Source organism: Lutra lutra, chromosome 8, assembly GCF_902655055.1.
Source record: "Lutra lutra chromosome 8, mLutLut1.2, whole genome shotgun sequence".
Lineage (NCBI taxonomy): Eukaryota > Metazoa > Chordata > Mammalia > Carnivora > Mustelidae > Lutra > Lutra lutra.
Window position 1 is genome coordinate 89,118,947 of NC_062285.1, and position 20,962 is coordinate 89,139,908.

At 41.7% G+C, this 20,962-nt stretch overlaps 1 protein-coding gene across 2 annotated transcripts in view; it reads right to left on the minus strand.

Moving 5' to 3' along the window:
• The window catches only part of BCL2L14 (BCL2 like 14), a 53,831-nt gene extending 33,316 nt beyond the window's left edge, over positions 1–20,515 (minus strand). Inside the window, exon 1 of one of the 2 annotated variants that reach the window (XM_047743157.1) lies at positions 20,334–20,515. The gene's annotated coding sequence lies outside the window, so the exon portion shown is untranslated. Of the gene's footprint in view, positions 1–491; positions 587–20,333 lie in introns of those variants that run through there. The other variant, XM_047743155.1, reaches the window with a different exon arrangement.
• Positions 20,516–20,962: the final 447 nt, after the last annotated feature.

Genomic DNA, 20,962 nt, shown 5'->3' on the forward strand with positions numbered 1-20,962 from the left:
CCATTTCATTTTCAAATTATGGTCCTAGCTATTTCTTCCCTGCCTGGGTCCCGGATAGACTTCTGTAAGCTTCCAGCTACAATCTTTCAATTTTCATAGGCTTCTCAACATTTAGTAGGTACCCCTCTGGTGTTGCTCTCAGGACCCTGTTTTCCCCGTTTTGGAGCCTCCTTTTCAAGATGTCTCCCTAACTGCTGCAGGTATTAATTGTGACCTCCCATTAGGCCCCCTCCCCTAAGGTCTACCTGGTTTTCTTTACAACACAGTTTTGCTTCCTACCCTTGGCCCCGAGCTCTTCTGCCATCTGGCCTCATTCATAAGGCTCTTGCTCAGAAAGCCCAGGTCAGTAGTATATCTGCCGTTCATCAGCCTGATACATTTACAGTCTCAAAGTATCTGCCTTTGTAACATTCATTTCTAGGCAATACCAAACTTAAGACTGGGTTCTATTTCCAAAAAGTTCGTTTGTAAGGGCCTTGTTTGGAACTCACATTTTCCCCCTGCAGTAATATTCTTCATGGTGATTAGTTTGCCAGGCCCATCCAGGAGAGCCCGTTGAACGTGCAGGATTAAAGCTGAAACACCAGAATCATAGAATCGTTAGGGGTAATAATAGTCAGACAGAATACAGTCGCGGTGTAGAATGGTGTTTCCATGGGGAAGTATTTTCAGAGTTCTCACTCGGAATGCTAGGATGCTTTGAACGGCCTGCAGTTAGACTAAGCACACCCCTTGCTCCCATCTTAAAAGAAAATAAAGCCACTGCCATTTATTGAGGAATTACTATGCAGGGAGCAGGGTAAACTCATTCTGTGAATTACATTGTTTCATCCTCGCATCAACACCAATGGAGCTGCATAGGTACTGCTATTATCCATCTTGCAGATGAGGAGATGGGAGGCCCAAAGAACTGATCTTGGTGGCTTTGGAAAGGGATTCTAATAAAATAAAGTCTGGTGAGTGCTAGGAAAGGCACAGGATTCTAGAAGATGTAAGCGGTGGGAAGAGAATCGGGTGCGGGTGGTGGAGAAAGTAAAGAGCCGGGAAAGGTGGAGGCACAAGGGGGAGGGATGTGTCGAGGCAGACTGTCTCAGTGCAGAAAGGTTTTAGATGTTGTACATTCTCTTCCCCTGTGACCTCTCTTTGGCCAAGAAACACTGAGATCCGTAAGGCCCCGGAAACAACACAGAATAGCCACAGCCTGCCCAGGAGAGGAAAGAGTGGCCAAGGGTGGTTTTTGTCCTGGAAGTGATGCTGGATGGTGGGGTAGAGTCCTTTGTGGCCCTAGCTGTTCCTCTCTCCCACTGCCAATGCCTGTGACCTTGTGGTGTCTTTCCATCATGACTAGAATGATCTGCCTTGCCTTCGATTCTGGGCTAAGTTGTGGTAACTTGCTTCAGCCTTTACAATGTCAAAGCCAAGACTGAAGCCCAGGCTTGAGGGAGGTTTGTCCATTAGAGCTTGCTTTTTTGGGCACTGTGCAGTAGCCATGAGAATATATTCAGGCCTGCCTACTGAGGATGAGAGATATATGGAATGGAGTCAAGTTCTCCAGCTGGCACAGAGGAGCCTAGCCTCGATCTGCTAAACCCCTACACACACACACACACATAGACACACACACACACACACACGGAAGGCCAGCCAAGATTGATAGAGCCACCTGGTCTATATTAGCTGAACCTTGAAAACTTATGAAAAATAAAGCTTTTTTTGTTGTTGTTTTGAAAAACTAAACTTTTAATTTTGAGATAAATGTAGATTTCCATGCACTTGTAAGAAATGATAAAGATCCCAGGGCCCCTGGCTGGCTCAGTTGGTGGAGGATGTGACTCTTGATCTTGGGATTGTGAGTTCAAGCCCCACGCTGGGTGTAGAGATTACTTTAAAAAATAGAAAATGTAAAAAATAAACAAAATAAAATCTTTTAATAAAAAGAAATAGTAAAGATTCCATGCATCCTTTATCCTCAATGGTGACATCATGCAAAACTATAGCATAGTATCATAACAAGGATATTGACATTGATAGAGTCAAGATACAAAATACCTTGATCATTATAAGGATCTCTCATGTTGTCATTTATAGCCACATCCCCTTCCCTCTGGCTCCTACTCACTCCATAACCCCTGGCCACACCTATTCTATCCTGTTTCTATCATTTTGGCATTTCAAGAATGTTACATGAATGAAATCATGCAATATGTAACCTTTTGGAACTGGATTTTTTTTTTTCACTCAGCAAAATTCACTGGAGCTTTACCTATGTTATCACATCTGTTAATAGTTTATTACCTTTTACTACTGAGTAGTGTTCCAAGGTCTGGGTGGACTACATTTGTTTAATCATTCATCTGCTGAAGGACATCTGGGTGGTTTCTAATGTGGAATTATTATGAATAAAGGTGCTACAAATATTGGTGTACAGATTTTTGTGTAAATATGTCTTCATATCTGATATAAATGCCCGGAAGCTAAATTTTATATCACCACCAGCAATATGTTAGCAGTCCATTTTCTCTGCATCTTTGTCAGAATTTGGTATTGTCGTTACTTTTTATTTTAGCCATTCTGGTGGGCATAGGATCATTTCTCATAGTGGTTTTAATGCATATTTCTCTAATGTCTAATAATGAAGTGTTTATTTGTCATCTCTATATCTACTTTGGTGATATGTCTCTTCATGTGTTTTGTGTGTGTTCTAACCGGATTCATTTTTTTTTACTGTCGAATTTTGAGAGTTCTTTTTAAAAAAAATTAACATAGAATGTATTATTAGCTTCAGGGGTACAGGTCTATGAATCATCAGTCTTACATAATACACAGCACTCACCATAGCACATAGCCTCCCCAATGTCCATCACTCAGCCACCCCATCCCCCTTCTCAGCAACCCTCAGTTTGTTTCCTGAGATTAAGAGTCTCTTATGATTTGTCTACCTCCTGGTCCCATCTTGTTTCATTTTGTTCCCTCCCTTCCCTCATGACCCCCCACCTTGCCTCTCATATCTCTCATATCAGAGAGATCATATGATAATTATCTTTCTCTGACCGACTTATTTCACTTAGCATAATACCCTCTGGTTCCACTCATGTCACTGAAAATGGCAAGATTTTTCTTCTTTTTTATTTTTTTTTTTTGGACAGAGAGATCACAAGCAGGCAGAGAGGCAGGCAGAGAGAGAGGAGGAAGCAGGCTCCCCGAGAGAGCAGAGAGCCCGATGCGGGGCTCGATCCCAGGACTCCGAGATCATGACCTGAGCCGAAGGCAGCGGTCCAACCCACTGAGCCACCCAGGCGCCCCGATTTTTCTTCTTTTGATGGCTGCGTAGTATCTATATTTATATATGTGTGTGTGTATATATATATACACACATACATACATATATATACATATACATATATACATATATATGTGTGTGTGTGTATATATATATATTTATATATATATATATATATATATATATATATAATCACAGCTTCTTTATCATTCATCTGTTGATGGACATTTAGGTTCAGTCTGTAGTTTGGCTATTGTGGACATTGCTACTATAAATATTGGGGTGCTTGTGCCCCTTTGGATCCCTACATTTGTATCTTTAGGGTAAATACCCTGTAGTGTGATTGCTGGGTCGTAGGGTAGCTCTATTTTCAACTTTTTGTGAACCTCCATACTGTTTTCCAGAGTGGTTGTACCAGCTTGCATTCCCACCAACAGTGTAGGAGGGTTCCCCTTTCTCTGCATCCTTGCCAACACCTGTCATTTCCTGACTTGTTAATTTTAGCCATTCTGACTGGCATGAGGTGGTATCTCACTGTGGTTTTGATTTGTATTTCCCTGATGCCGAATGATGTGGAGCACTTTTTCATGTGTCTTTGGCCATCTGGATGTCTTCTTTGCAGAAATGTCTGTTCATGTTTTCTGCCCATTTCTTGATTGGATTATTTGTTCATTAGGTGTTGAGTTTGATAATTTCTTTATAGCTTTTGGATACTAAGCCTTTATCTGACATGTCATTTGCAAATATCTTCTTCCATTCTGATGGTTGCCTTTTGTTTTGTTTTGTTTTGTTGACTGTTCCTTTGCTGTGCAAAGGCTTTTTGTCTTGCTGGAGTCCCAATAGTTCATTTTTGACCTTGCTTCCCTTGACTCTGGGGATGTTTCTAGGAAGAAGTTGCTGTGGCTGAGGTCAAAGAGGCTGCTGCCTGTGTTCTCTTCAAGGATTTTGATGGATTCCTGGCTCACATTGAGGCCTTTTATCCATTTGAGTCTATTTTTGTGTGTGGTGTAAGGAAATGGTCCAGTTTCATTCTTCTGCATGTGGCTGTCCAGTTTTCCCAACACCATTTAATGAAGAGACTGTCTTTTTTCCATTGGACATTCTTTCCTGCTTTGTTGAAGATTAGTTGACTATATATATATATATATATATATATATATATATATATATGAATAGAACAGAGCCACACACTTGATATTTTGGGTGTATTTTAGTCTGTTATAAGAAACTGCCTCCCAAAATTTTAAAGAAATAAAAACATATATATACCCCAAAATAAGGGTAAATACGATGAAGGGATGGAATATGACTGTAAAGATGAAAATTTAAAAATATTCTAAAAAAGGAATTGATAAGATGAGAAGTTGGTTGAAAGAAGATTTAAAAAAAAAAAAGGAAAGAATAGGATCAGGCTGTAGATTAGAACAAAGCCATGTGTGCTCGATTTAGGGTATATTTTGATCTTTTAGAAGAAACTGTATCCCAAAATTTTAAAGAGAGAAAAATCTATATGTATACAAAAAATAGGGCTAAATACAATGAAGGGATGGAATATGAATATAACAATGAAAATTTAAAAAGATTTTAAAAACAGTATTGATAAGATAAAATAGTTAAAAAACATTAAAGTAAGAAAGAGGAAGAATAAAAAAATGAGAAAAAAATAAAATTAAAAAAATTTAACTTTGAAAGACTAAAGAATCATGGGAAAAAAGCCATGAATTCTATGTGTTTCTTTCCCCTAGCTCTGGATCTCTGCAGTTCTCATTGATCAGTAAACTCGGTCTTGGTTGGATGTACTTGCTGATCTTCTGGGGAAGGGGCCTGTTGCCATGATTCTCAAATGTCTTTGCCCGAGGCAGAATTGCACCACCCTTGTGAGGGACCAGGCCAAGTAATCTGCTTGAGTTCGCTCTCAGGAGCTTTTGTTCCCTGAACGCTTTCCATAGAGCTTTGAAGGACGGGAATGAAAATGGCGGCCTCCCAATCTCTGGCCAGAGGAGCCGAGAGCTCGGGGCTGTACTCCTCTGTGCACCTTGGAGAAAAGCAGTCAATCCCTCCCATCTCCCTGGTCTCTGGCTGCGCTCTGAGCTCACTTGGCCTGTGACTGAGCATTTTTGTCTCTGGCACAGGGCCCCATTTGGAGTCTCCAAACCCAGCAGATCCCTGCACCAGAGGAGGAAGGTGAGTCTCTCCGGATCTGCCACTTTTGGGGTCCCTGCTCAAAGAGCAGTAGCCCGACTACACTGTGGATCACGGTTTAAGGTAACCCCGAGCTGAGCACTCACTCCTTAGCTCCATCTCTATAACCGGTTTCCCTGCTCTGATACCTGCAAGCTCTGCTACACTCAGACACCCCTGATCCTTCTGTGACCCCTTGGGTCCTAAAACCACACTGTCTCCATGAGGGCTCCACCCAGGCTTATCCTCTGGAGCGATGTCCCTCAGTGGAGCTGACTTCTAAAATTTCTGATTTTGTGCTCCGCTGCTTTACCACTTGCCAGGAGCCAGCCCCTCCCCCTGTGGTCGCTCTTCCCATATGTTGCCTTGGATTCACTTCTCCACACGTCTGACCTTCCAGAAAGTGATCGCTTTTCGGTTCCTAAAATTGGTGCTCTTCCTCTCTTCAATTGCTTGTTGAGTTTGTAGGTGTTCAATGGTTTGATAACTAGCTGAACCTCTGGGATCCAATGATACTTAGGTCAAAGCCTGAGCTGAGATCAAGAATCAGACACTTAACAGACAGCCACACTGATGTTCCTGTACCTTGTGTTTTTATCTTTTTTTTTTTAGATTTTATTTACTTAACAGACAGAGATCACAAGTAGGCAGAGAGGCAGGCAGAGAGAGAGAGGAAGAAGCAGACTCCCTGCTGAGCAGAGAGCCCAATGCGTGGCTCCATACCAGAACCCTGGGACCATGACCTGAGCCAAAGGCAGAGGCTTTAACCCACTGAGCCATCCAGGCGCTCCTGTCTTTTTATCTTAATAGGGCCTTCTACAGAAACAAACATTTTAAATTTTGATGAAGTCAAATTTGCTAATTTCACCTTTTATGGATCATGCTTTTGGTGTCAAGCCTAAGAACTCTGTCTAGCTCTAGATCCTGAATATTTTTTTTCTAAATGTTTTAGGGTTTTACATTTTACATTTAAGTCTGTGATCCATTTTGAGTTCACTTTTTAAAAAGATTTTTATTTATTTGTCAGAGAGAGTGAACACACAAGTAGGGGAAAAAGCAGGCAGAAGGAGAAGCAGGCTCCCCTCCCTGCTGAGCAGGGAGCCCAATGTGGGACCCCAGGATCATGACCTGAGCCAAGGCAGCTGCTTAACCTACTGAGCCACTCAGGGCATCCCTATACCTTTTTGTATAAGGTGTAAGGTTTAGGTTGAGGTTCATTTTCTGGTCATGGATATACAATTGCTTCAGCACCATTTGCTGAAAAAACTGTCTTTTCTCCATTGAATTGCTTTTGGAACCTGGTCAAAATCAGTTGGGCTTATTTGTATGTTTATTTTTGGGTTGTCCATTGTATTCCATTAATCGCCGTGTCTATCCCTCCACCAATACGATAACATCTTGATTATTATGGACTAATTCCTTCTACTTTTTTCTTCTTTTTCAAAATTATTTTTAACTCTTCCAGTTCCTTGCCTTTCCATTTAAATTTCAGAATAACTGCCTTATCTACAAGAAAATCTTGCTGTGATTTTGATAGAATTGTGTTATATCTGTACATCAAGTTGGGGAAGATTGACATCTATGTTGCTTCTTTATCTATATTCTATATTCCATTTATATTTATCTGTCTTTATTTTTTTAGCTATATCTTATCTATATATACTTACGTTCATTTATCTTTATCAACATATTTATATTTCACTCATATTGAATCTTTTAACTCATGAACACACTATCTCTCCTTTTATTTAGATTAAAAAATTTTTTCATCAGTACTGTATTTATAATTTTCAGCATAAAGTCCTGTGTATGTTTTTATTATTTACATCTAAGTGCTTCATTATTTTATGGGTGATTGTAAATGGTACTACATTTTTAGTTTTGGTGTCCACGTGCATTGCTAGTATGCAGAAATAAAATAGATTTTGTATACTTATTTTATATCTTGGAAATTCGCTGAACTCAGTACTCAGTACTCTGTTTTTTTTGCTGTTTTTTTTGCCTTATTGCACAGAGTAGAACTTGCAGCATCATGTTGAATAAGTGATGAGAGTGAATATCCTTGTCTTATTCCTATCTTGGGATGGGGAAAGCATTCAGTTTTTCACCATTAAGTATAATTTTGCTGTGGTCTTTTTGTAAATGCTCTTATCAAATTGAGGAGTTTCCCTTTTATTCATATTTTTTCTGAAAATTTTTATCATGAATAGATGTTGAAATTTGTCAAATGTCTTTTCTGCATCAATTGATCATGTAATTTTTCTTCCATAGTTGTTAATATGGTTAATTACGCACGTTAACTTTTGAATATTGAAAGAGCATTTTTTAAAAAAAAATTCTTTATTTGATGGTGGGGGGAAAGGGAGTGAACATGATCCAGGGGGAGAGAGAGAAGGAGAGGAAGAAGGAGAAGCAGACTCCTCACTGAACAGCGAGCCTGACACGGGGCTTGATCCAGGAACCCTGTGATCATGACCAGAGCCAAAGGCAGACGCCCAACTGACTAAGCCACCCAGATGCTGCTGAAAGAGCCTTCTGTTCCTAGGATAAAACTCATTTGATTATGGTGTATAATTCTTTTATGTATTGCTGAATTCTATTTGATAATACTTTGTTAAGGATTTTGTAACTATACTCAAGAAGAATATTGCTCTGTAGTTTTCTTCCTTGGTCTGTTTTTGGCATAAATCAGACAAATTGGGAAATGTGTCTTCCTCTTCTATATTCTGAAAAGACTGTGTAGAATTGGCATGAATTCTTTTTTCTTTCTTTCTTTCTTTCTTTTTTTTAGGATTTTATTTATTTAATTGAGAGAGAGACAGAGAGCACAAGCAGGGGGAGGGGTAGAGGGAGACGGACAAGCATATTTCCTACTGTGTGGGGAGTCTGATGTGGGGCTCAATCCTAGGACCCTGAGATCATGACCTGAGCAGAAGTCAGATGTTTAACCAACTGACATACTCAGGCCCCCCAGCATTAATTCTTTAAATATTTAGTAGAATTGTTTAGTGAAACCATTTGGGCCTAGAGGTTTGTTTTTTTAATTTTAAAAATATGAATTCAATTTCCTTATAGCCTTGTGGTTATTCACATGGCCTGTTTAATTTTGGGTGAGTTGGGGTAGTGTGTGTGTGTGTGTGGGTGTACGTGTCTGTGTGTCTGTGTGTGTTTAGGAACTGGTCTATTTCACCTAAGTTGTCAAATTTTATGTATGTAGGATTGTTTGCAGAATTCCCTTATTATCCTTTTGATGTCTGCAAGGGGCATAGTGATATCTCCTGTTTCATTCCCAATATTGGTAATTTGTGTCTTCTCCCTCTTTTTCTTTGTTAGTCTTGTTAAAGTTAATCAATTTTATTGATCTTTTCAAAGAACCAACTCTTTTGATTTTCTCCATTGTTTTCAATTTTATTGATTTTTGCCCTTGTCTTTATATTTCCTTCCTTCTGCTTGCTTTGAGTATATTTTGCTTTTTCTTTTTTCTAAGTCCTTGAGGTGGGAGCTTATATTACTGACTTGAGACTTTTCTTCTTCTCTAATGTATGCATTTAGTGCTATACATTTTTCTCTTAGCACTGCTTTACAGTGTCTTTCTTTCTTTTTTAAAAAGAGATTTCATTTATTTATTTGAGAGAGAAAGTGAGTGAGCATGAGTGGGATCAAGGTCAGAGGGAGAAGCAGACTCCCCAAAGCAAGACTCGATCTGGAGACCTTGGAATCATGACCTGAGAGGAAGGCAGACTTAACAACTGAGCCACCCAGGTGCCCAATATATTACATTTTCATTTTCAACCGGTTAAATGTACTTTTTGATTTCTCTTGAAACTTTTTTTTTTAAGATTTTATTTATTTTTGTGACAGAGAGAGTGCACAAGAAGGTAGATTGGCAGGCAGAGGGAAAGGGAGAAGCGGGCTCCCTGCTGACCAAGGAGCCCAATGCAATATGTGGCTGAGACTTCTTTGATCCATGAGTTATTCAGAAGTGTGTTGTTTAGTTTCCAAGTATTTAGATAGTTTCCTAATATCTTTCTGTTGCTGATTTTTAGCTTTGTTCCATTTTTTATAGTTCCTTTAAATTCGTTGAGGTTCATTTTATTGTCCAATATATCATCTATCTTGGTATGTGTTCAATGGGCATTTGAAAAGAATGTGTATTAGAATGTATGTTCTGCGGTCGGGTCAGGTGTTCTATATTGGCTAATGTTAGAGAGTTCTTCTACGCCCTTGCTGATATTTGCTTTAGTTGTTATATCAATTGTTTAGAGATGCTGGAGTTTCCAACCACAATTGTGAATTTGTCTATTTTTCCTATCAGTTTCTTCTTCACGTATTTTGCATCTCTCTCTCTCTCTTTTTTTTTTTTTTTTTTTTTTGCTGCATACACAGAATTGCTATGACTTCTGAGTGGATTGACTCTTTTATCATTTTATAAAGTCCCTTTCTGTCTCTGGTAATTTTCTTTGCTCTGAAGTCTACTTTATCTGATATTAATATAGCCCACCTTGCTTTCCTTTTATTAATGTTTGCATGACATATATTTCCCCATGCTTTCGCTTTCATCTAAGTTATTATGTAGATACTGATATTTTATATCATTATTTGAAGTGAATTTGTTGTAGATAGCAAATACAGTTGGGCAGGTCATATTTTATTTTATTATTATTATGTTCAATTAGCCAGCATATGTACATCATTAGGGCAGGTCATATTTTTAAAATCCACTCTGCAACCTCTTTTAGTTGATCTGTTTTAACCAGTTGTATTTAATGTATTTATTTTTGCTTTCCATTTGTCCTTTGATTTTTTGCTTCTCTGTTTACTTTTTTCTCCCTTCTTTTGGGTGAGTTGAACATTTTTCCATATTGATTTATCTATAGCATTTTTGAATGTATCTCTTTGTATAGCTTTTTTAGTGGTTGCTCTAGGTATTATGCTATATATACACAACTTATCATGGTCAACTGGTATCATTTTACCAGTTTGAAGCATAGAAACCTTTTCACTCTTCACATCTCCTTCTTTTCCTTTTTAAAAAAATTATCTTAAATATTTCCTCTACACACATTAAGAACTACATCTGTGTTATAAATTTTGCTTCAACCATCAAACATAATTTTGAAAACTCAAAAGGAGAAGGAAAGACTATTGTATTTGTCCATATTTTTGTTTATTATATACTCTGTTCCTTGCTTCATGGTATTCCAAGTTTCTTTCTCTTGTTTCCTTTCTATTTAGAGGACTTCCTTCCAACATTGTTTTAGGATAGTTCTATTGGTAACAAATTTTCTTAGTTTTCCTTCATCTGAGAATATCTTGATTTCTCCTTAATTCTAGAAGAATATTTTTTGGAGGTATAGGATTTTGGATTAACAGTTCTAGTCCTTTGCCACTTGAAAAATATTTCACCACCGCATTTTGGCATCTGTGGTTTCTGGTAAGAGGTCTGCCATTCTAATTGTTTTGCCTCTGTTTTTCTCTGGCTGATTTCAAGAATTTCCCCTTGTTTTCGGTTTTCAAAAATTTGGCTATGATGTGTCTGGGTGCACATTTCTTTGGATTTGTCTTGTTTGTGGTTTGCATGGCTTTTTGAAACTATAGGTTTAGGTCTCTTGGCAAATTGGGGAAGTTTTCAACCCTTATTTCTGTGATAATTCTTTATTTTCTCTCTGCCTTCTTTCTTCTCTCCTTCTGGGACTCTGACAACATGGATATATGATCTTTTGTTTCTTTTGTTATTGTCCATGAGTTGTGGAGTTCCTGTATAGTCTCCATTGACACCATGGTGGAGGTGGTTTTATTAAATCTGGGTGATGGTGAAAATCCAGACCCTCCACTAGGCCTCCTCAGCAGGAAAAAGAGGGGCTTCTCTTTACTGCCAGGTGGAGAAGAAAGCCCAGGCTCCTTCCATGGTCTGTACCAGGGATTTGTTCAGTCTGAGGTCAGCCTTGTTTCCAAACGCCAGGTAGAGATCTGGAGAGACTGAGAGCACAAGCTGCTTGAAACATCACTGTTAAATGGGTCCTACACAGGCCAGTGAGTCCTGGCTCTGGCTCATTGCTGTGCCAATGACCCTGCTGGTGTCTTTCGTCTACACTCACAGCTTAGGTATCATTCCTATGGCCACTGGATCCCTGGATCTGGTGGGCCTCACTGAAGAATGTTTCCATTTTGTAGTGGTTGTTAAAAATGCTCCAGAAAACATCCTTGAATGTATATAACTGAACACTTGAGCAACTGTATCTGTAGAACATATCCGTAGAAGTAGATTTGTTAGATCAAAAGATACATTTCACAAGCCATTCTTAGGAGATAAGCTCTGGTCCGTGATCAAAGAAATGAGAGGTGATGACGATGACCCCTACAAGGCCACTCCCAACGTGGCCGCTCTGGAGGAGGCCGTTCTGGACGAGGCCACTCTGGACGAGGCCATTCCCAGGACAAGGCCACTGCTGATGAGGTCGCTCCCCAGACAGGGCCGCTTCCCGGACAGGGGCTGCTCCAGCGAGGCCGCTCCCTGGACAGGGCCGCACCCAAGAAGAGGCCACTCTGGATGAAGCCGCTCCCAGGATGAGGCTGCTGCTGATGAGGTCGCTCCGCAGATGGGGCTGCTCCCCAGAATGATGCTGCTCGGGGGAGGCCGCTTGTGTCGGGGCCCCGGCTTGGTGGTGGCGAGGCCGCTTGCTGTGGCGAGGCTGCTGTCAGTGAGGCTGCTGGGGCAAGGCCGTTCGCCGTGGTGCTGCTGCCTACGACTACAATGACCAGGATGATGATGCTCCCGACGACCATGATGACCACGACTCTCTGACTCTCCCTAAGACTACCCTAACGGCTATTCCAATGGCTATTCTAATGGCTATCCTAACTCCTCCTACTACCCCTCCACTACTCACTACTCCCCCCCCCACTACTCCCCCGCCCAGCCTCGAAGACTAACCTTTATAGAGGTGGTTGAGCCCGGCCCACACACAGGTGGCCAATGGGATTTCAACTCACCTCAGTAAATATATGTGTGCCCCACTGATTGGATGTCTCCATCCGGCCCGCCCCGCCCCTATATCTGGGGTTTACAAGTAAGTTCCTCTGGGAGAGGCAGGCCCTTACAGTTAGATCAAAAGATACATTTCACAAGACATTCTTAGGAGATAAGCTCTAGGTGCATTAATTTTTTCCTTATGGTTAGGATAGATCTTTTTTTCCTCGATGTCTCTTAACTTTTGAAAATGCATTTTCCTCTTTATAATTATCTTGAGGTTGCTTATACATTTTCACAATTTGGTTTCCTTTAGCAATCAGTTTTTTTGTAGGTGTTCAACTCGTTCTTTAATGTACAAGCCTAGCTCACTTTATCCTGACCCTCCAGATCTTGTAATATTGGAAGATCTGAATTTATTCCTTAAAACCCTGTGACTTACAGAACACAAACACAATTCGGATTTGTTTTACCTTCTTCCTCTTTATATTTACTTTGGAGAATCCATAGGTACTACCAACCAAATGTGGGTTTTCAGGATAATGTTTATCAAACGTCTAAAATGTAGCACATATTTATAAACTTGCTAAAGCATATTCTTTTTAAAAAAAATTATTTTATTTACTTATTTGACAGAAAGAGACACAGCAAGAGAGAGAACATAATAAGCAGGGGGAGTGGGAGAGGGAGAAGCAGGCTTCCCACTGTGTGGGAAGCCTGATGTGGGGCTCGATGCCAGGACCCTGGGATCACGACCTGAGCTGAAGGTAGATGCTTAATGACTGAGCCACCCAGGCACCCCAATTAAGGCATATTCTTACTGGAGGCAGGTACCGCATTTATAATAAAATAGTTATGAGGGGTTTTTTTGGGGCAAAAGTATTATGAAATTGAGGAAATTGAAAAATATATATGTAAACTTTAAACACATACTTTTATCTGAGCTCCATCTCCATCTTTCTTTCTCCATCCAAAATTACAGTGGGGGGGCGCCTGGGTGGCTCAGTGGTTAAAGCCTCTGCCTTCGGCTCAGGTCATGATCTCAGGGTCCTGGGATCGCGTCCCTCATCGGGCTCTCTGCTCAGTGGGGAGCCTGCCTCCTCCTCCTGTCTCTCTCTGCCTGCCTCTCTGCCTACTTGTGATCTGTCTGTCAAAAAAAAAAAAAAAAAAAATCTTTGAAAAAAAAATTACAGTGGAAAAAAAAAATAAAGTGACTTAAACCCATAAAGACGAAGAGAATTGGAGGGGAGACAAGAGTAGAGAAGAGATGTATTCACACCTGGGAGACAAAAGGTGTTTTGAAGGATAGTAACCAACTTAGTAGATAGAAATGGCTGAAACCCAAGTGCCTGTGGAAAGGAAGATTGATGAGCAGCAAGAGATTTGTTCCCTAGAGCTCCTTGAAGGGTTCTGGAATTGGAGGTACTAGCCAAGTGGAAGGAGCAAGGATGAGTCACTGACTCGAGAAGAGGGAGATGGTTTGAAAGTTTCCTTCAGGATGTATTATGCCTCTGACCCACACCATTGTGGGACAACCTCTCTCTAATCACGGTAGAACAGGGAGTTCCTTCTCTGAAGAAACTGACCAGAGTCAGTGGCTCTGGGCCATGCCAGCTGTTGAGTCCCTATCATCACACCACTCCCACTGTCATGCCAGGCTTACTACACAGACCTAGTTCACCAACCCCATCATGCTGGAGATCAGAGTGAGAAGTCCATGGAAAAATTCAATGGCTCCAGAGAAAATACTCACACATAATGACAATTGGGAGGGAGGTCTGTATCTCTTAATGACAGAGTGACTCAACACCTGATCACTCTTCTGGCCACCAGGTGAAAAATCTGATCCAATCACACAGCCTTTCCAAACAACTATCTGGTGTCTCATTTTTAAGCCAAGGATCATCAGACTTTTGAGAGACACCATCGAAATAAAAAGACTGAGAATGAAGTGTAGGTATGGGAAGACTATCAAGTAGAAGAAAAAGGAAATGTTGTAAGAAAGGGGTAAAAATTTTAAAGAAAAATAAGTATCTTTAGAGAGATGAGATGATATTGCAGCCATGAAACAAGACTGGATGCCGATAAAACAGACAAAAACAGAGAAAAGCAGAAAACAAGAATGAAAAAGAGATTAAAATGATCAGGGATGCCTGGCTGGCTCAGTTGTTGGAGCATGTGACTCCTGATCTCGGGGTTGTGAGTTCGAGCCCCATGTTGGGTGTATAGACTACTTCAGAATAAAATCTTGGGGTGTCTGGGTGGCTCAGTGGGTTAGGCCTCTGCCTTCGGCTCAGTGGGGATTGTGCCCCTCGTCGGGCTCTCTGCTCAGTGGGGAGCCTGCTTCCTCCTCTCTCTGCCTGCCTCTCTGCCTACTTATGATCTCTGTCTGTCAAATAAATAAGTAAATAAATCTTAAAAAAAATAAAATAAAATCTTAAAAAAGAAAAGAAAATGATTAGGGTAGAAATAAAAAATTCAGCAGAGTTTGGAAGATGGAATTGAGGAATTCTTGCATAGAATAGTAAAAAAAACTTGGAAAATAGGACACTAGATTGGCTCATTCCTCTTTTACAACCCACTTTTCTCTTGTCTCTTTTCCATTCCTAGAGTTTCTTGTAGTTAGATTTGCATTTTGACACATTTCTGATCAATGAGTTCTAAGTGGAAGTCTGCAGGGGATTTCTAGACATGCCACCCTCCTCCCCTTTCCTTTTCATTTCTGCCTTGAATATAGAAGTGATGGCTGAAGCTGCAGCAGTTATCTTGTGGCCATGGCTGAGAGGCCAAGAGAGTTCCAGAGATCTTTGCCCTGAGATTTGTAACCCTCTGAAATAATACCAGTCTAACCACCTCTTGACTTCCTGTGTGAATAAAAAAAACAAAAAAACAAAAAAACAAAACAAACCCTAATGTGTTAAGCTGTTTAATTGGATATTCTTTTATTCCTAGCTGAATCAGATTCCCTAACACAGAGAGAAAAGTTAAAGCAAAATATCTGGAGCGCCTGGGCAGCTCAGTCCGCTAAGTGTCCGACTCTTGGTTCTGGCTCAGTTCACGATCTCGAGGTTGTGAGATGGAGCCCTGTGTTGGACTCTGCACTGGGTGTGGCACCTGCTTAAGATTCTCTCTCTACCTTTCCCTCTGCCCTGTCCCTACCCCTCTCTAAAAACAAAACAAAACAAAATAAAACAAAACAAAACAAAACAAAACAAAACAACTAGACTATCTGTTCAAGTGGTCCAATATTCAACTGTTAGGAGTTTTGGAAAGAGAAAACAGAGATAATGGGTGGAAAAAAATTATCAATGGAACAAAAGAAGAAAATATCCCAGAACTAAGCTTTCATATCTTGAAACAACACATTAGCCCAAGTCCCTAAAAATCACCAGGATGTAGAATGGAAGTACTTCACAGTTTGCTTTCAGATAAATGGAGCAGAGGTCAGGAGACTGGCTTTACTACAATAAAAGAATGTATCATAAGAAGAATTAACATTGCATAGATATTTGAAAGGTTTGTCAGTAAGCACTCAACCAAAAATACTATATTTGAAGAAGATAGGAACTTGTGGAAACATGGTAGTATCTCAGATATCTGTTTAACAAAGTGATTTAAGTTTGGGTGTTTGGTCCATATCTGGAAATTGCCATGTTTTGTATCAAAGTTTGGCTATTTTGAAAGACTATGCATTTCGAAATTTTACAGACCTGGTTCTGATCCCAGTTGCGTGGTAAAGACAATTTCCTTAACTTCTGCGCCTGCTTTCTTTCTTTCTTTCTTTCTTTTTTTTTTTTAAAGATTTTATTTATTTATTCGACAGAGAGAAATCACAAGTAGGCAGAGAGGCAGGCAGAGAGAGAAGAGGAAGCAGACTCCCTGCTGAGCAGAAAGCCCGATGTGGGGCTTGAACCCAGGACCTGGGATCATGACCTGAGCCGAAGGGAGCGGCTTAACCCACTGAGCCACCCAGGCGCCCCCTGCGCCTGCTTTCTCATCAGCATGTCTACCTTAGAGCTTATTGTGGGGACTAACGGGAATTCTCCATTTAGAACTCCTGGCATAGACCTGGGATTTCTTTTTTTAAAATCTTATTTATTTTTGCAAGAGAGAAATAGAGAGAGAGAGAAGGAGAGAGGAGATGAACAAGGGGAGGGGCAGAGAGAGAGGGAGAAGCAGACTCCCTGCTAAGCAGGGAGCCTGGTGTGGGGCTTGATTCCAGGACTCCAGGATCATGACCTAAGCCAAAAGCAGATGCTTAACCGGCTGAGCCACCCAGGCACCCAGAACTGGTATTTCTTAAATGTTAATTCCCTTTAATGATGTTTCTTAAATTGAGATTCTACCTGTATACACGCACCACAGCCTTCCATTCTTCCCTCGTCTTAGTTTGTAAGAACTCGAGTTACCCCGGTTGAGGATTATCCAGTCTGTTTGTTCCTTAACTGAGATTCCCCAGCCCTGAGAAAGTTGTAACGAGGGTCTGTGAGTTACCTCCAATATTCTAAAAGCATTCCAGAAATCATACATGTCCTGGGTATAGAAAAAGGAGCTTTCAAGTGCCTTGGCCTTTGTCTAGGATGTAAACTCATTGTGGTTATTCCGGTTGCTTCATGATGACCAGAAGAACCAGTGGGCATTTATACATCTCACTATTAAAGACAGAAAAGTTATTAAATTTTTAGAGCTGCCATTTGGAAGGCAATGTCTTTAAAATTCATGGAATTTCTGGGGAAAGCAGGGAGAAGGGTAACAATTCTTGGGTAGGAAGGTCCACAAAGATTAAGTAACTTGTTAAAGTTGACACAGTGGGTTAGCAGCACTGCCAAGCCTAGAACTGATTTCTCCTGATGTCTAGTTGATAGCATGTTTCACTACTAACAGCTCTCCAGACCATCTTATCTTCCCCCCACTGTATGTATGGTGACAGATGTTAACCAGACTTACTGTGGTGATCATTTTGCAGGGTATACAAATACTGACTCATTATGTTGTACACCCAAAATTAATATGATGTTATATGTAAATTATACCTCAATAAAAAAAATACTGCCTCGGAAACTTGAAACTCAGGATGTTCGATTCTCCTGTATGCTTGGACCCCAAAAATCACGTGAAGGAAGAAAGAATTCCTGACACTTTGTCATGATTTACAGGCACAGCCAGAAATTTCTCGTTTCCTTTCGTCAATTAGAGAAATTTATACCTTAGAAGATTTTAAATGCTTGGCTACTTCAGAGAAAAAGAAAGTTCTGTCGCTTATCTATATTGTTTTTGTGCCTGTGAGAAAACAAGGGGTTTTCAGCCAAGGCAAATCAAAGTGGCTGATAATCCCATGAGAAAGTTGAGCAGGCAGTGAGCACGGAATATGTACCTACCTGCCTGGAACCTGGTGCCTCCGATTAACAAGCGAAGCAGGAAGAAAACTGCTTGGATGAGCTATGACCACAAGGTGGCGCCACACACACGCTTGTCAAATCCAGCAGTTTTTCCAAATCTGGGGGATTTCCCCTAATTTACTGAAGCAGGAAAAAACAAAAACAACAAAAAATACGGGTAGGTCCAGTACTTTTCAGCTTGGAACAGTGGGGCTGAAAGGAGATGGTTAAAAGCCCCAAAGAAGTTGCCCTCTTTAATTGTGTGGCAGAGAAGCTACTTGTGTCCTTAGAGTTCGCTGGGTAAATAAGGAGCCTGCTGACTCCCCAAGTGAGTGCCGTCTCAGGAAGTGACTGGCTCCAGCAGGAAGAAAGCCGGAGTTACCCTGTGAGGGCAAATCACTCTAGGATTAGGGCTCCAGCCTCCTCGGTCGTTTGGGTGTACTCCTTTATGCCTGGCCCTCTGACCTTAGGGGAAAGGCAATTTCCATTTCTATACAAGGAACTAACTTCCTTTTGTTGTTTCCTTTATTTTATTTTCCCCCCAAGAATTGTGAATTCTCAACTGGTTGGGACCTGGGAGGAGGAGATGGATGGAGCAGTGAGCTAACAGTGCCCTTTCTTCCTTCCCACCCTCCCTGACATAAGAACCACCCCCCATCTCAACCTGCCCCTTTCCTTCAAAGGAAAAACGGAAATAGTATGTCCATGCCCATTGACATCATGGATTTTCCTGCCAGCCCTGATTTAAAATATCTTGAAAGTTTGCTTTCAAAGGACTGCTTTGTGCTTAAGGAGAAAATAAAACCCCATGCCTCCTACCCTAAAGCTTTTCCTGGTACCACAGAAAACCACCTGGGCTGTCTGCCTCTGGCATCTTTGACACCAGACCAACATAATGACACCTAGGCCAGCTCCTGGCATCTCTGCTGATTTAACAATGACTCTACCAGGTTCCTTACCTGCAGCAACAACCCCCCAGCGCCCCCACTCCCATGGCATGGACTCACACTCAGACGCTGCTCGGCTGCTGCTTCAGAGGAATCAATGTTCCAGAACATTGGTTCTCATAGCTCAGCATGCATCAGAATCACCTGGGGTGCTTGTTAAGACAGATTCTTGGGCCCCACTTTCTGGTTTAGTAGGTCTGGGGTGCAGTAAAAAAAAATTTGTGTTTTTACCAAGTTCCTTGTGAGGCAGATGCTACTGGACTGGGGACCAAACTTCTAGAGCTGCTTTTTCAGAGCACAGAGCTGGAAGGGGGAGAAGGAGCAGCAGTAAGATGCCCAAGGCTGTTGTTTGGGCTGGTCTTTGGCCCCTGTGGCGGAGTGAGTTGGGGGAGGGCATGTGTTCTGGACTGCGGAGGCACCAAGAGGGCCTGACCTCTTGAGATGCTGTGAATCTTTATTTTTTTCTTTCTAGACTAGTGGTTCTGAAACTTGGCAGCATATGGGATCCACTTTGGGAACTTTAAGAAAGAATCCCTGACAACTGGCCTCCAGTCCCAGAGATCTTGCTTTAATTGGTTTGGAGGGTGCTTTGGGCATTGGACCATTTGAAAGCTCCTTAGGTGTTTCTGATGTGCAGCCTGGGTTGAAAAACCTCTGTTCTAGGTTCTCCCCTCATATTTCATATCGAATCTGCCATGAATGGAAGTACCAATCATTGGTCCTGGAAACTTCCAGATCCCTCACCTACCTCCTTACCTCTGCCCACCTTCAAGCTGGAATACTCTTGCAAATCTCTGACTTTTGAACTCCTATGTTTCCTTTCAAACCCGGTTCAAGTATGTCTTTCATGGTGGAGACTTTCTTGGATTCCCCTGGCAGTTAATTGCTTCTTTTCCTATCTCCTAAAGTACTTTGCAGGCACTGGAATTACAACTTTTTTGTTTTAACTGTATTGTAATTATTTGCTTTTCTATCTTTTCTCCTCACTCCATGGTATACCCCTTGGGAGGCTTAATAAAAACCACAACTGAGTGAATCCCTTGCTTGGAGATAAAGTTTGAGGTGCAAAAGAACTGGAGAAGGAAGTTTACTAATTTTGACTCTGTTCAGCAAACTGAGTGCCTACTTAGGGTGAAGTTCTGGTGGGTGTCTGGGAGGCGAAGCCAAGCGAGCCGAGTGAACCTTGCCCTTGAGGGATTTCTCCTCAGGTCTGGCATCAGTTTCTAATATGCGCTCTGCTCTCAAGTTGAGAGTCGCTGAATTAGGGTGAGACCTCGTACGAGGTGCTTTTAAAATCGTGGATGCGACCATCTCTTTTAAAATCGTGGATGCGACAATTCTGCTGGCTCGCTATTGTTGTCCCCATTGTATGGATGAGAGAACTGAGGTTGAGGAGGTAAATGGCAGAGGGATGCAAGGACCAAAGCGACTCTGCTTTCTGATGGGGTTCTATACCTATTCCCTCCGGGGGATCTGGCTGTTTCTTATAGGCACGGACATGGTCTTAGTAATTTTTGTACCCCCAGCACTTGGCACAGGGCCTGGCATCAGCAGGTTCTCGGTGGATGAGGGCCTACCTGAACCGTATGACCCTCCACCACGTCTCTCTGTCATCCAGGGGGACACGGTGTTGGCGCTGACAGTTAAGTGAGATGCCGCTGTTGCCACTCAGGGGGGCTTCACAATGGTCAACAACCAGCAGCTGGTTCACACACTGTGTGAGAGCCCTGTCGCCGGCAATCTTCGGCCTGCTAATCACTGTGTCACAGTCTAAGCGTACAGTTACCTGCTGCCCAGGTCATGATGAGAACTTCCGGTTCCGGATCTGCCATCTTTGTTTTCTTCCGCCATATTCTCCCCGCTCTGCGCAGTGGACAGAGTCACTCTCTGTTTTCTTCAGCTGGGCCCTCTTCGTGCCAAGTGTTTACATGGAAGATAGGTCAGAAGCGTGTCTCCTGCCTTCCATGCGTCTCGAACAGCAGCATAGTAAACCGGCTCCACTTGCCTTCCTGCGGGGGTAGGTCCCAAGCCGAGTTCATGGGGTTGGCTCCATAAAGCCATGGAAGTGGTATCCGTGGGCTTTATGGAGCCAACTGCATGCTTCACTGCTGAGAGTGCTACCTGGCTGTGTGAGCCCAGACAGATGGGTGTGAGCAGCAGCGTGACCGCTGGGAACCCGTTCTGTTAGAGGTCTCCCATCCCCCAC